Below are 13,359 nucleotides of genomic sequence, written 5' to 3' on the forward strand. Positions count from 1 at the left end.
TTATTAAAGTGCATATATCTTCTTCATCATTCCTTCATCTAGGTAGTGGAATGCAAGACCAATATTTTGAAGCATGTTATGTTTTCCAAAATATCTTGTTAATGTGTTTCTCCGGTGACAAAGTGTTTTGCACGGTTACTCCTAAGTCTTTCTCCTCATTGGTCTCTTCAATTTTCTCATCACCCAGCCTGTAATCCCTGTTTGGTCTGTATCTACTTCTTCCCATTTTCATAACATGGCTCTTGTTTATATTAAATTCCATCTGCCACTCTTTACTCCACTCATATATTTTATCAAGATCTTCCTGTAACTTGTTACAATCTTCCACATTCTTTACTCTCCTCATAATTTTAGTATCATCCGCAAACATATTCATGTAACTGTCAATTCCTACTGGCATATCATTAACATAAATCAAAAACATGATGGGACCAAGCACTGACCCTTGTGGAACTCCACTGGTTACCTTCTTCCACTCGGACTTCTTTCCTTTCACCACTGTTCTCATTTCTCTTCCCACTAAGTAATTTTCCATCCATTTTGCTAGTTTATCATTTACTCCTCCAATCTTCTTTAGTTTCCACATCAGTCTATTGTGTGGCACTTTATCAAAGGCCTTTCTCAAGTCCAGGTAGATAGCATCCACCCATCCCTCTCTATGTTGTAGTATGTCAGTCACTCTTGAATAAAAACATAATAAATTGGATACGCATGATCTTCCTTTTCTGAAACCAAACTGCCTTTCACTCAGAATGTTTTCACTTTCTAGATACTCACTCCACTTAGCTTTAATTACTTCTTCACATACCTTGCACAATATACTAGTCAACGATACTGGTCTGTAATTTAACGGTTCCATTCTACTACCATTCTTATATATAGGCACAATGTCAGCTCTTTTCCACTCTTTCGGGACTATTCCTGTTCGTATGGAGGTTTCCACAATATCAAATATGGGTTCAACAATTGATCTTTAGCAACCTCCCAGATATGCCATCAGGCCCCATTGATTTATTAATATCCAAGTTGCTTATAATTTTCCTTACATCTTCTTTAGTAACCATGATGTCCTGCATTTGCTTTATTTCCATAGGCCTTTCTCCTGTAAAATGCTCCTCCTTTGTAAACACTTTGCAAAAGTTGTCGTTCAAAATTTCAGCTATATCTCTAGCATCCTCATATACTTCTTCCCCAACTTTTACTTTTTCTATTGCCTCCCTTTTATTTAGTTTTCCATTTATGAATTTGTAAAACATTTTAGGGTCACTATCACAGTTTTCCACCACTCTCTGTTCATATTCCTTTTGTGCTGTTCTCCTTACTTCAACATATCTATTCCTTGCTGTTTTGTAGACTTCTCTTGATAATACATCACTGTTTTTCTTAAGTTTCTTCCATGCCTTTTCTTTGTTCTTTTTTGCTTCTTCACAATTTCTATTAAACCACTGTTTATTATTTAAAGTCCTCTTTCTGTGATATGGCACAAACTTTTCACAGCAGAGTTATATAAATCCATAAATTTATCATTTCAATTGCATATCCCTTCCTGGTACACCACAGACCAGTCAATTTCATTAAAAAACTCTCTTATATGGTTATAATTTGCTCTGACATAATTTAATTTTTCCTCCTTGTACTCCACACTCTTTTCCATGCTTAATTCCATATCCAGCTCAAATCTTAGGACATCATGGTCGCTTTTCCCCAAGGGACATTCATGTTCAATTTCCTCTTATAGGGAGATGCCTCTGGTGAATACCAAATTCAACCTCGATGCAACATCCTTGTTGGTGATCTCACCCACAGTGTCATCAAGTTATTTGTTGTTACGTTTAACAATTCCTCTACCCACTCACCACCATTCACCACTTAGTCTTCCCACACTATTTCTTACAATTAAAGTCCCCGACTATCATCACTCTATCCTTTCTGACGAGTTCCTGTTTCATTCTGTCTAGAGTATTTCTCATCACCATTTGATACTGTTCATAGTTCCAAGCACTGGTTCTGGGTGGTATGTATACTGTTATAATATTAATGTCCCTCTTACCATCTGTTATAAGCATACTTATCACTTCCTCATTTCTCTTACTAAAGTTCACCACCTTCACTATCAGATCTTCCTTAGTAAGAACCATTATACCACCACCTCCTTTATTCTTTCTATCATTTCTCCATACTTTGTAGTGTTTTACATCAAACCAATCTAGCTTTATTTCGGGGCTTAACTTTGTTTCCACCACACGCATTATGTCCGGTTCACTGTTTCTTAGGTAATCCATACATTCTAGCCTTTTAGACAGAAATCCATCTATATTCGTGTATGTCACTTGAATTCCATTCCTAATCTCTTTCTTCCATGTTTCAGTCTGTGTACTGTCTATTGTCTGTTTTATCCACCACTTCTTCAGCCTCCCATTTCTCATCCTCCAAAAGAACTTGGTCTTTTCCTCCTCGGTTCTTTCCTCATTCTTCTCTCTCACTTCAGTTACAAGCTCTCTCATTTTCATTCTTTCCTCCTGTGTCATATTTCTTCTTATGTAAATTGTTTTGGTTTCCTCGTAGTCTTTAAGTTTCCAGGCCCTCCTCAGCAAGGCCTCGGCTGCCACCTGAGACTTTAATTTCAATTTTAATGGTCTACTTTTGCCTTCTTCATAAGCTCCTAGTCTCACACTTTCCTCTACCTCACCATATAGGCATCCGTCCTCCTCAGAGATCTTATTCAGTAAAAACTTAATCCTGTCATTTTCCTTATCCCTCCTATCTTGCAAATTCCTGTTAGTTTCCTCTCTCAAACCTGTTATGATCACGTATTTTTTCTTTACAGCAATATCTCTCACCACATACTCATTTTCCTTCAAAGCCTTAACCATTTCACTCTGTGTAATCACTTTATTTTCTTCTTGCTTTTCATTATCTCTTTGAAGGACTTCTGTACTTCTTCATTTTCATGTTTCACTTCCTTCATTCTAACATCAATTAGGTTGAGGCACTCCTCCTTCCCTAAGTCACCTTTGGATATTTTCTTTTCCATTTCAAGTAGTTTAGCCTTCATTTCGTCACATTGTTTCCTTAGATGCTGATTTTCTTTTTCCATTTCCACTTTCTCTTTCAGTAATTCCTTGTTCTCCCTCGTTAGCATGTAAATTTCTTTTTTGAAGGTATCATTCTCCGCTATAACCCTATCTAACTTCTCTTCTATAGATCTAATATTTAAAAACTTACTCTCTAATGCCTGAATTCTTGAGTCCATGTCTAATTTGTTTAGTCCACTTGGAGTGGTCACAAATCCTTAAAAATCTCTCACGTTTCTAGGGATGGACGTCATGTTACCGCCAGCTGTTTTGGCCAAAACAAAACAAAACACCGCCGACACTCTCCGGTTAGGGACCACTCCCCATTTTCACTTGAAAATGGCCCACTTTCTGCACTTTTCAAGAGCAGGACACTAACAGGACACTAACAATACCCCACAGAGATACCCAGGCCCTGCAAACACCATAGGCAGTTTCTCCTTTTCCCCGTCCTCAGCCGAAGACGAGCCGTTTTCAGGACTTCCTCTCTCGGCGGTGGCGGTGGCAGTGGTGTGTGTGTGTGTGTGTTTCACTGTTTGATCTGCTGCAGTCTCTGATGAGACAGCCAGACGTTACCCTACGGAACGAGCTCAGAGCTCATTATTTCCGATCTTCAGATAAGCCTGAGACCAGGCACACACCACACACCGGGACAACAAGGTCACAACTCCTCGATTTACATCCCGTACTTACTCACTGCTAGGTGAACAGGGGCTACACGTGAAAGGAGACCCACCCAAATATCTCCACCCGGCCGGGGAATCGAACCCCGGTCCTCTGGCTTGTGAAGCCAGCGCTCTAACCACTGAGCTACCGTGTGTGTGTGTGTGAGTGTGTGTGTGTGTGTGTGTGTGTGTGTGTGTGTGTGTGTGTGTGTGTGTGTATTTACCTAGTTGTATTTTATGCATGTTTGTGTATCTCAGTGTCTAATTTTCTCTTAGAGTCTTGTATAGACTCTGCACACACCACCTCTCTGTCTAGTCCGTTCTATATATCTATCACTCTATGGGGGAAGCTGTTTTTCTTGAAATCTCTTCTGTAGTTGTCTTTTCTGAGTTTTAATCCATGTCCTCCTGTGTCCCTTCTGTCCCTCTTCAGCAGGTCGATCCTATCAGGAAGCTCCATATTATTCATTATTCTGTAGATGGTCAACAGGTCGCCTCTTTCTCTTCTCTGCTCCAATGTTGGTAATTCCAGTCTCTACAGTCTCTTTTCATATGTAAGAGCCGAAAACGTTGGGGCCAGTTTGGTGGCCGCTCTTTGTATCCTTTCAACTTTCCTGATATTCTTCCTCGTGTTAGGTGACCACAGTACTGCTGCATACTCCAGTCGTGGTCTGATCAAGGATACCAATAACTTTTTCACCATATCTTCATCAATATATGAGAATCCAATTATAATATTTCTCAGTAAGTTGTAGGTCTCACCAACAATTTTATTTATGTATATGTTTATTGGGGGACATTTCTTTTGTTGTGAGAACTCCCAGGTCCTTTTCACTTTCCACCTTCTTAATCTTCTCTTCTCCAAGTTTATATTGTCTTGCTATCCTATTTTTGCTCTTCCCAAATTCCATTATGCTACATTTCTTAATGTTGAAGTACATCTCCCATCTTTTATTCCATTCCCATAGTCTATCAAGTCCTGCTGTAGAGTTCTACCATCATTGTGCGACCCAACTTTCTTCAAAAGTTTTGCGTCATCTACAAAGAAACTCATATAGCTTTCTACTCCTTTGTTCATGTCATTTATGTATATTGCAAACAAAATTGGGGCCAACACAGAATCTTGCGGAACCCCACTTATAACTTCCTTCCAGGTGGACTCCGTATCTCTAATTGTCACTCTCATAGTTCTTCCAGTTAGGAAATCCTTCATCCATTCCAGCAATTTTCCTTTTATTCCCCCTATATCTTCCATATACCGAGTGGAACTTTACCAATTTATTTTTTTTTTTTTTTTTATTTTTTTTTTTAAATCTAAGAATAGACTGTCAACCCATCCACCTCTTTCCTGTGTTATGTCTATGACTCTAGAGTAAAAGCATATAAGGTTTGTCACACATGATCTTCCTTTAGTAAAGCCAAATTGTCTTTCATTAATTTCATTTTTTTTCTTCAAAATGTTTGGTCCATCTTTATTTGATCACACATTCACATATTTTTGTTATTGTACTTGTTAGGGACACTGGCCTGTAATTTGTTGGGTTCTCCTTATTTCCTCCTTTATATATATTGGCACAATATTGTTTCTTTTTTCCAGTCTTCTGGTACTTTTTCCTTTTCATTAGAACATTTTATTATATTGTATACCTTATTTGCCAGCTCTTCTTTACTTTTTCAATATCCAATTTGCAATTCCATCCGGACCGTGTGATTTTTTTTACATCTAAATTTCTTAATTGTATCATTATTTTCTGCTCCGAAATAACAATGCTCTCATCACAAGAGATTTATTTCCTAGTTTTTCACAGTTTTTTTTTTTTTTTCCTCTCATAAAAAATTCTTGAAAGTGTCTGTTCATTATTTCAGCCATTTCCAATTCATCGCTGCATTCATTGTTTTCATAAACTAGTTTCTCTATCTTGTGGGTTTTTTTTTTACTTTCTGTTTATATATCTATAAAAGATCTTTGGCTGATCCTTGCATTTTTCAAATATGTTTTTCTCATAGTTTTTTCTTTTCTTCTCTTTGTATCTTAACATAGTTATTCCTTTCTCTGATGTAGCCTTGCCACTTCCTTTGACGTTTGTCTTTTCTCCATATCTTCCACGTTCTATCCTGTCTATCTCTTGCTTCTTCATTTTCTATTAAACCATTCTTCCTTATATTTGTCTTTGATTTTCAGTCTCGGTACATATCTATTCACTCCATCATTACAAATTTCTTTAAATGTCACCTACTTTTCCTCCACTCCTGCCTGGTTGTCAAATTTAGTCCAGTCCATCTTTTGGAAAAAGTCTTTGAGTTCTCTAAAATTTTTTTTGCTATATACATGTCAATCTTCCTTTTCTATGTTTCATTCTGTTCATTCCTAATCACTTCCTTGAAGGTCGCTACTATTAATACATGATCACTTTTTGCCAAAGGTGTCTTATACTCTACTCCATCCACAATTTCAGGTTCCATTGTAAATAATAAATCCAGTGTTGATGGCTCTTCACTATTCCTAAATCTGGTGTTTTCTTGAATCCATTGTGTCATTGTATATGCCATAGTTAACTCCAGCAATGTGTATCCCCATGAATCCTCATTTCCCTCTAGTCATATTTTCCCAGTGCACTTCCTTACAGTGAAGTCCCCCATTATTACAGTATTTCTTTTCTTTTCTAATAATATTTTGATTGTGAGTGTTCAGTATCTTTCAAAACTTCCTCATATTATCTTAGACTTCAAGATCTTGTCTTGGGTGGTACATAGCAGACTACAAATTATCTCTTCTCCAAGTAATTTTTCTCAACTACAACTGATATAATTTCTACACTGTTTTTGCCATAATTCATGTTCGTTACCCTTTTTTTTTCTTTTTTTTTGCTTAGTATCATCACTCCTCCACCCTGCTTCGCTTTTCTATTTTTCATATAGATATTGTACAGCCCATTCCCAATGGGGTTTAGTGTCAGTTGATCTCTTAGTTTTGTTTCTGTTATCCCCATTATGTCAGGCTCAACCTCTTTAATAAAGTTGTTCAATGTGTGTGTGTGTATGTATTTACCTAGTTGTAGTTTTACAGGGCCTGGGTTTTATGCTAGTGTGGCCCCGTCTCCATATCTACACTTATCCAAATTTTCTTTAAAACTATGCACACTCGTTGCTGACACCCCTTCTTCACTCAAACTGTTCCACGTTTCAACACATCTTTGTGGGAAACTATATTCTTTTTAACATCTCTCAGACATCTTCCCTTTCTCAGGTTTTTACTATGCGATCTTGTGCTTCGGATGTCATATTCTTCTCTCAGGATCAGTTTCTCATTATCCACTTGGTCCATTCCGTTGATCAATTTATAAACTTGTATCAGATCCCCTCTCTCCCTTCTCTTTTCCATGGTTGGTAGATCCATAGCCTTTAGTCTCTCCTCATATGCCATCCCTTCAAATTCTGGAACCATTCTTGTAGCCATTTTTTGTAGTCTCTCCAACTTCCTTATGTGTTTCTTTTTATGAGGGGTCCACACTACGCCTGCATATTCCAATTTGGGACTTATTATAGCACTTATCAATTTCTTCATCATTTCTTTGTCCATGTAGTGAAATGCTACTCCGATATTCCTTAGCAAAGTATATGTCTCTAAAAATTCTATCAATATGGCTTCCCGGTTGATTGTTTTCTTCCATCGTCACTCCTATCACTCCTAAGTCCTTTTCCTTTTTTACTTTCTCCAGTTCTACTCCATCTCCCATCTTATAGATTCCCACGGGTTGTCTGTCACTCTTTCCCATTTCCATGACATGGCTTTAAATTCCATTTCCCACTTTTTACTCCATTCCCAGATCTTATTTATGTCTTCCTGCAGTATTTCACAATCTCCTTCTTGCTTTATAGCTCTGCACAGTTTTTTTTATCATCCGCAAACAGATTTATGTAGTTGTTCACTCCTTCTGGCATGTTGTTTATATATACCTATATGAGGAAAAGTATTGGTGCTAATACTGACCACTGAGGCACTCCGCTTTCTACTGCTCTCCACTTGGACTTCATATCTTTAACTAGCGTCCTTATTGTATGTATTTACCTAGTTGTAGTTTTACAGGGCCTGGGCTTTATGCTCGTGTGGCCCTGTCTCCATATCTACACTTATCCAATCTTACTTTAAAAGTATGCACACTCGTTGCAGACACTACTTCTTCATTTAAACTGTTCCACGTCTCAATACATCTTTGCGGAAAACTATATATTTTAATATCTCTCAGACATCTTCCTTTTCTCAGCTTTTTACTATGCGATCTTGTGCTTCGGATGTCATATTCTTCTCTCAGGATCACTTTCTCATTATCCACTTGATCCATTCCGTTGATCAATTTATAAATTTGTATCAGGTCTCCTCTCTCCCTTCTTTGTTCCAGGGTTGGTAGATCCATAGCCTTTAGTCTCTCCTCATGTCATCCCTTCAAATTCTGGAACCATTCTTGTAGCTATTTTTTGTAGCCTCTCCAATTTCCTTATGAGTTTCTTTTCATGAGGGGTCCACACTACTCCTACATATTCCAATCAGGGTCTTATTATAGTACTTATCAATTTCTTCATCATTTCTTTGTCCATATAGTGAAATGCTACTCCAATATTCCTTAGCAAATTATATGTTTCTCTAAAAATTCTATCAATGTGGCTTACTGGTTGATTGTTTTCTTCCATCGTCACTCCTAAGTCCTTTTCCTTTTTAACTTTCTCCAGTTCTACTCCATCTCCCATCTTATACAGCCGGTTCCTGAATTACTTCTTTTTGGTCCATTAGGCAGCCAACCAAGCAATTTGTGTCCTGTGCCGTTCCAGAATGCCTTTTTCCATCTGTTTTTTGTCCGCTAGTAGACCAAAGATTGTAACTTTGGTCGAGGGGTTTTGCAAAACATTGGTCAAGTGTCCGGGCAACCAAAGCTACCGCCTTGTATTTTAAATTTCCAAATGTAAAAAGAAGCTAACTGTAATTAAATTTATTTCAGTCTATTTACCATGTCAAATTTTTTTGATGGTACAACAAAGCTTTTCTTATGCTATATTGAGCATATGTTTTAATTTTAGAAGTCTACTGTAGTCGCCTTGTGAGTTCACGCCAAACATCAACAACAGCCTAATCGACTCGTCACATCTCTACTTCACTGACTAAATTTGGTAAGTATATGATTAATCTTGTTATCTATATATCATTACATGAATTCTTACTGTGTGCTTCTACTATTAAGAAAGGTGAGTGGACGAATTAAAGGACAAAAACTTTAATATGGAAGGAGTGGAGTAGACTGAAGCCGAAATATCATGTACGTAGCTCATACCCAGGAAAAAAAAACTATTAAATAAATGAAAATGATCATGAGTATATTTGTAGTCTTAAGTTCAAGGCTATTAAGAGGTGACCGATGAAACAATGGAGGATAGGTATAAACGGTACCTTGATGAACTTGCAGGTAACATTCGATTCTGTGGTGGTCTACACATCAGAAAGCATTATTGATGGATTTATTACACATTAGTGAATGGATCCTATTAACGAACTTAATGTAACCTAACCAAGCAAACAATAACCCAGCCAACTTAACCTAACCCACCCAACCTAACCTAACCTAACCAAGGTAACTTAACCAACCTATTTATTGTCATAACTTCTGAAGCATCAATTTGCGATGGAAAATGTCAATATGAAAAAGCGGAAATGTTAGATTGGCAGAAATTAAAACAAACCAAACATATTTTAACCTAACCTCATCTATCCTCCACCCAAATCTAACATACCTATGCCCTACAACCATTCAAAATACAGCTAGGTATTCTTCAGACCATTAAAAACTACACTATTCAGGTACCATGGCTGCATTAGAAGAAATCATAGATGAAGAAATGTATGAAATGGAAGAATTGCGACGAGTGAGGATTCCACGCATATATAAGATCTTATGGTGTATAATGTAGGTATTGCAAAGTACAAATAGTATGTAAGAATGAATAAACTTAACCATCTACTTTTAATGCTAATCATTATACCTTGTGTGTGTGTGTGTGTGTGTGTGTGTGTGTGTGTGTGTGTGTGTGTGTGTGTGTGTGTGTGTGTGTCATCTACTTTTGAAAATGTGATCATAGTCAGTGATGAGTCTGGAAAAAAAAAAAAACTGATTAACAGTGTTGCACATATTGCATTGAACTTCTTGGTAATTGTCTCCCAAGCTTCCTGTTTCTTAGCTATCATGGAGTAATTACCACTTTTATCAAGCACGACGTTGAATTGGTTGATAAGATCAACCAACGTGCTTTTCTGGTCGCTGGTTAGCGACGTCAACTTTTCTCTTCCTTGAGACATGTTATCAGCTGATCGAACAAAATTGTTTACGTTTTCACCAGGTTTTCACTCACACGCTTACCAACCACAGCTATGCGGGGCTACCAACCATTCCGACACTTTATATCCTTTTGGTAAGCCAGACAACTAGGTTGGCGAGCGCTCCAAACACAAAAAAGCGAATTGTGGAACTGTCATAAATAGTTGTTGCGCGAGCCAAACAACATGGTAAGCGTTTTGGTTTGTTGCCGTACCAATACATTCAGGAACCGGCTGATAGATTCCCACAGGTCGTGTGCATGTGTGTGTGTGTGTGTGTGTGTGTAATATGCCCAAGAATACATTTTCTAGGAAAACATACATTTGGATCCTAGGAAACACTCATGGTTTTATTGGTATAGAGCAAGTCATCTACCTTGATAATTTTGTCATGCATTTCATCTCTACCTACTTCCTTCAACAGATAGCCTTCAGATCAATCCAACCTTAAGGCAAAAGGCACCACATTACATTACAAGAGAAGTCATTCTCTTATAGTCCATTTCCCTACCTGTAAAGCCTATGTGGCCACCCAATGGTTTTCCACCAGAACATCTTACATGAATGACTTGCCCTTATAACTCATCTATGCTTTACTAGACAATCTAGAAAATGTCATAGCTATTACGTAGTTTGCTAGCCTGACTAGATAAATATATAAGCCATATCAAACTAAGGAAGAATATGAAGTAAAGTGCTTTATAAGCAGCTAAGAATACATTGTGACTTAAGATTTGTTTTCAAACAACCAAGCTGAGTGACTTATCTTTCAGTTTATAAAAGAAAAGGGAATTCCATACGGTAATGATAATGACCGAGATGAAACACTCCAATGCAATATGTGTGAGAAAGCTTGGATAATGACAGGACAGTTATGGTCAACTCAACCTAACCTATCCTAAACCACCCAAGAGATAGCTCAGCTGTTTATTTTCATATGATCTGTATTTTCTAATAATTTTTAACTCTACAAAGATAATACATAACACATTATGTTATTGTTGTATGTTTATAATCAACAGTCATGATAAAGTTAATATGAAATACATCATAATATTGTGAGATAACCTTGTTCAAAACTGAGGTTAATTAGATACTCATGTATTTCCTTAAGATTTTCACCAGGTGTATTTGTATGATCATGAAAATGCGGCTTTTTATAAAAATTCTTGTGCTTCCTTACCTAGAATAAAGCTAACATGTACATCCCTCTTCTTCCCTAACCAGAGGCAAAGGATACCTAATACTATAAGGACATAGCAAAAAGTCTGACATGGACATAAAAAAAAAAGTAATAATAAATATAGCTTTCCATGCAAAGCAATAGATCAATGAAATGTATGAGAAATAAATGTGTATGAACAATATACACCAATCTAATAAAGAAATATGCTCACTTGATATATATATATATATATATATATATATATATATATATATATATATATATATATATATATATATATATATATATATATATATATATATATATATATATATATATAAACTTCACTAAAATCAAGTAAAAAGATACAAGAAAACACACAAAGAGTGAAGAAAAAAACATTATCTGGTTCCAAAGAATAGTGAGAGCTTGAGTCCATCCAGAGGAAATACATTGAGTCCAGATATTGGTACACAACATGGAATACCACTGAAACATTTCATTTCCTCGTATCTACAAAAAAACTATCTACAATAAAATGAGGAAAAGCTTTCACTAATATTGTCTATTGCCAATAACCTTCACTGTATCACATTCACAATTACAATGATGATGCCTAATCACCCTATGGATATTAAATGACACAGAACTCGTTAATTACGTATATAAGAGACTGGAAAGACAGACATATAAATGACCTTCAGAAATTAAACAAAGCCAGATACGTCTTCCTGATTCACGCTTTACTATTCAGTCTTCGTAATTCGTGAGGGGTTTTGTCACTACTGGATGATTAAGCCCTACTTTTTTTCTTCTTTTATCTGGCAGAGTCCCAAATGTTTATTTGTGTCCTCCTAAACACAACAAGAAGTGGGGGGAAGGGCTTCCTTAACATATTTATTACTGAGTGCCCACCTCATTCTCCTCTCCCTTCCCCTGACCCTCAAATAAGACATAGGGAATATATGACAAGGTCAGAGGAGGCAGGACGCACAGGAGGACCAGAAAATAGCCACAAAATAATATCAGCTGAAATTTACAAGGGAAAATTTGTAACATATTTATTACTACCAGTCTTAGATTCCCTTTGTCTTGCTCTTAAGACTTCCTGCAGACATATAGGACATATAGGAGTGTTCAGGCGAGTGTATGCTGCTGGAGGCTTTTGGGAGGTGGGGAAAATACTTACAAATAAAATAAGCAGAAATTTGCTGGCGAAATTAAGGTTGGGATAATACTGCGCCTGCGCCGCCGCCAAACTCCCGGATGTACCAGATGACGCAATGCTCCACTCCGCCACCAGCATAACTTTGCCTCATTTTTACTCACAGTGACAGATATATTCCATGATAATTAGCTCAAAGATATAAATTAGAATAAAATATTGTTTTGCCTTATGAGAAATAATATTGCGTATACCTTCATCCGCATACACTTTTATTCATGTCTACAACCTACTTGCTTATTACCATTATTCCATTAGTGCAACTTTACTCTCATTTTACAAGTAGCTATTAGCATTTTTATTCATGTTTAGGACCCTATCTAAATATGATTAGTGATAAATGTGCATTTTATGATGAAAATAACAATAAAGCTAAATTTTGAATTATTATTTTTTATCAAAATCTTCCGTATCCTCTTTCACTACAACTTTTAGCCCTTACCCCCCCGACTCCTATTACTACATAGATATAGACTGATTTTCGTTATCTTTCGGTGAATATGAATTTAATTAATGTAACAACTTAACTATGAAGTTTATAATATATTTTTTTACGGGAACATCTGGTCAGATTTTTTTTTTTTTATCCGTAAGAAAGATAGTTTCTAAAAGTTATTATTATTTTTTTTCGACACTGACTGGTGTCTCGATTTAGCTGTAGGTACTTTACCAAGAAAGTTTCGTGTAATCTGTCTTGAAGTCCCTGTCAGCAAAAATTCTTGTACTTACATCATAATATAACATCGCCTCTTATGCTGACATCTCTAACCTGTTGGGAGGTAAAATATAACTGAGTAAAATAAATAAAATATATTAAAACGCAAAACAATAACGTACACAAAAACTTTAGTACTTAATAATAGCATTTC

General features: G+C 36.5%; 1 long non-coding RNA gene across 1 annotated transcript; it reads left to right on the forward strand.

Moving 5' to 3' along the window:
• The first annotated feature begins 8,370 nt into the window (after positions 1–8,370).
• LOC123506065 lies at positions 8,371–9,749 on the forward strand. The gene is made up of 2 exons (XR_006675335.1): positions 8,371–8,902; positions 9,588–9,749. It is a non-coding gene; the product is annotated as an uncharacterized LOC123506065 (long non-coding RNA).
• The last annotated feature ends 3,610 nt before the right edge of the window (positions 9,750–13,359 follow it).

Source organism: Portunus trituberculatus, chromosome 19 (assembly GCF_017591435.1).
Source record: "Portunus trituberculatus isolate SZX2019 chromosome 19, ASM1759143v1, whole genome shotgun sequence".
Taxonomy (NCBI): Eukaryota; Metazoa; Arthropoda; class Malacostraca; order Decapoda; family Portunidae; genus Portunus; species Portunus trituberculatus.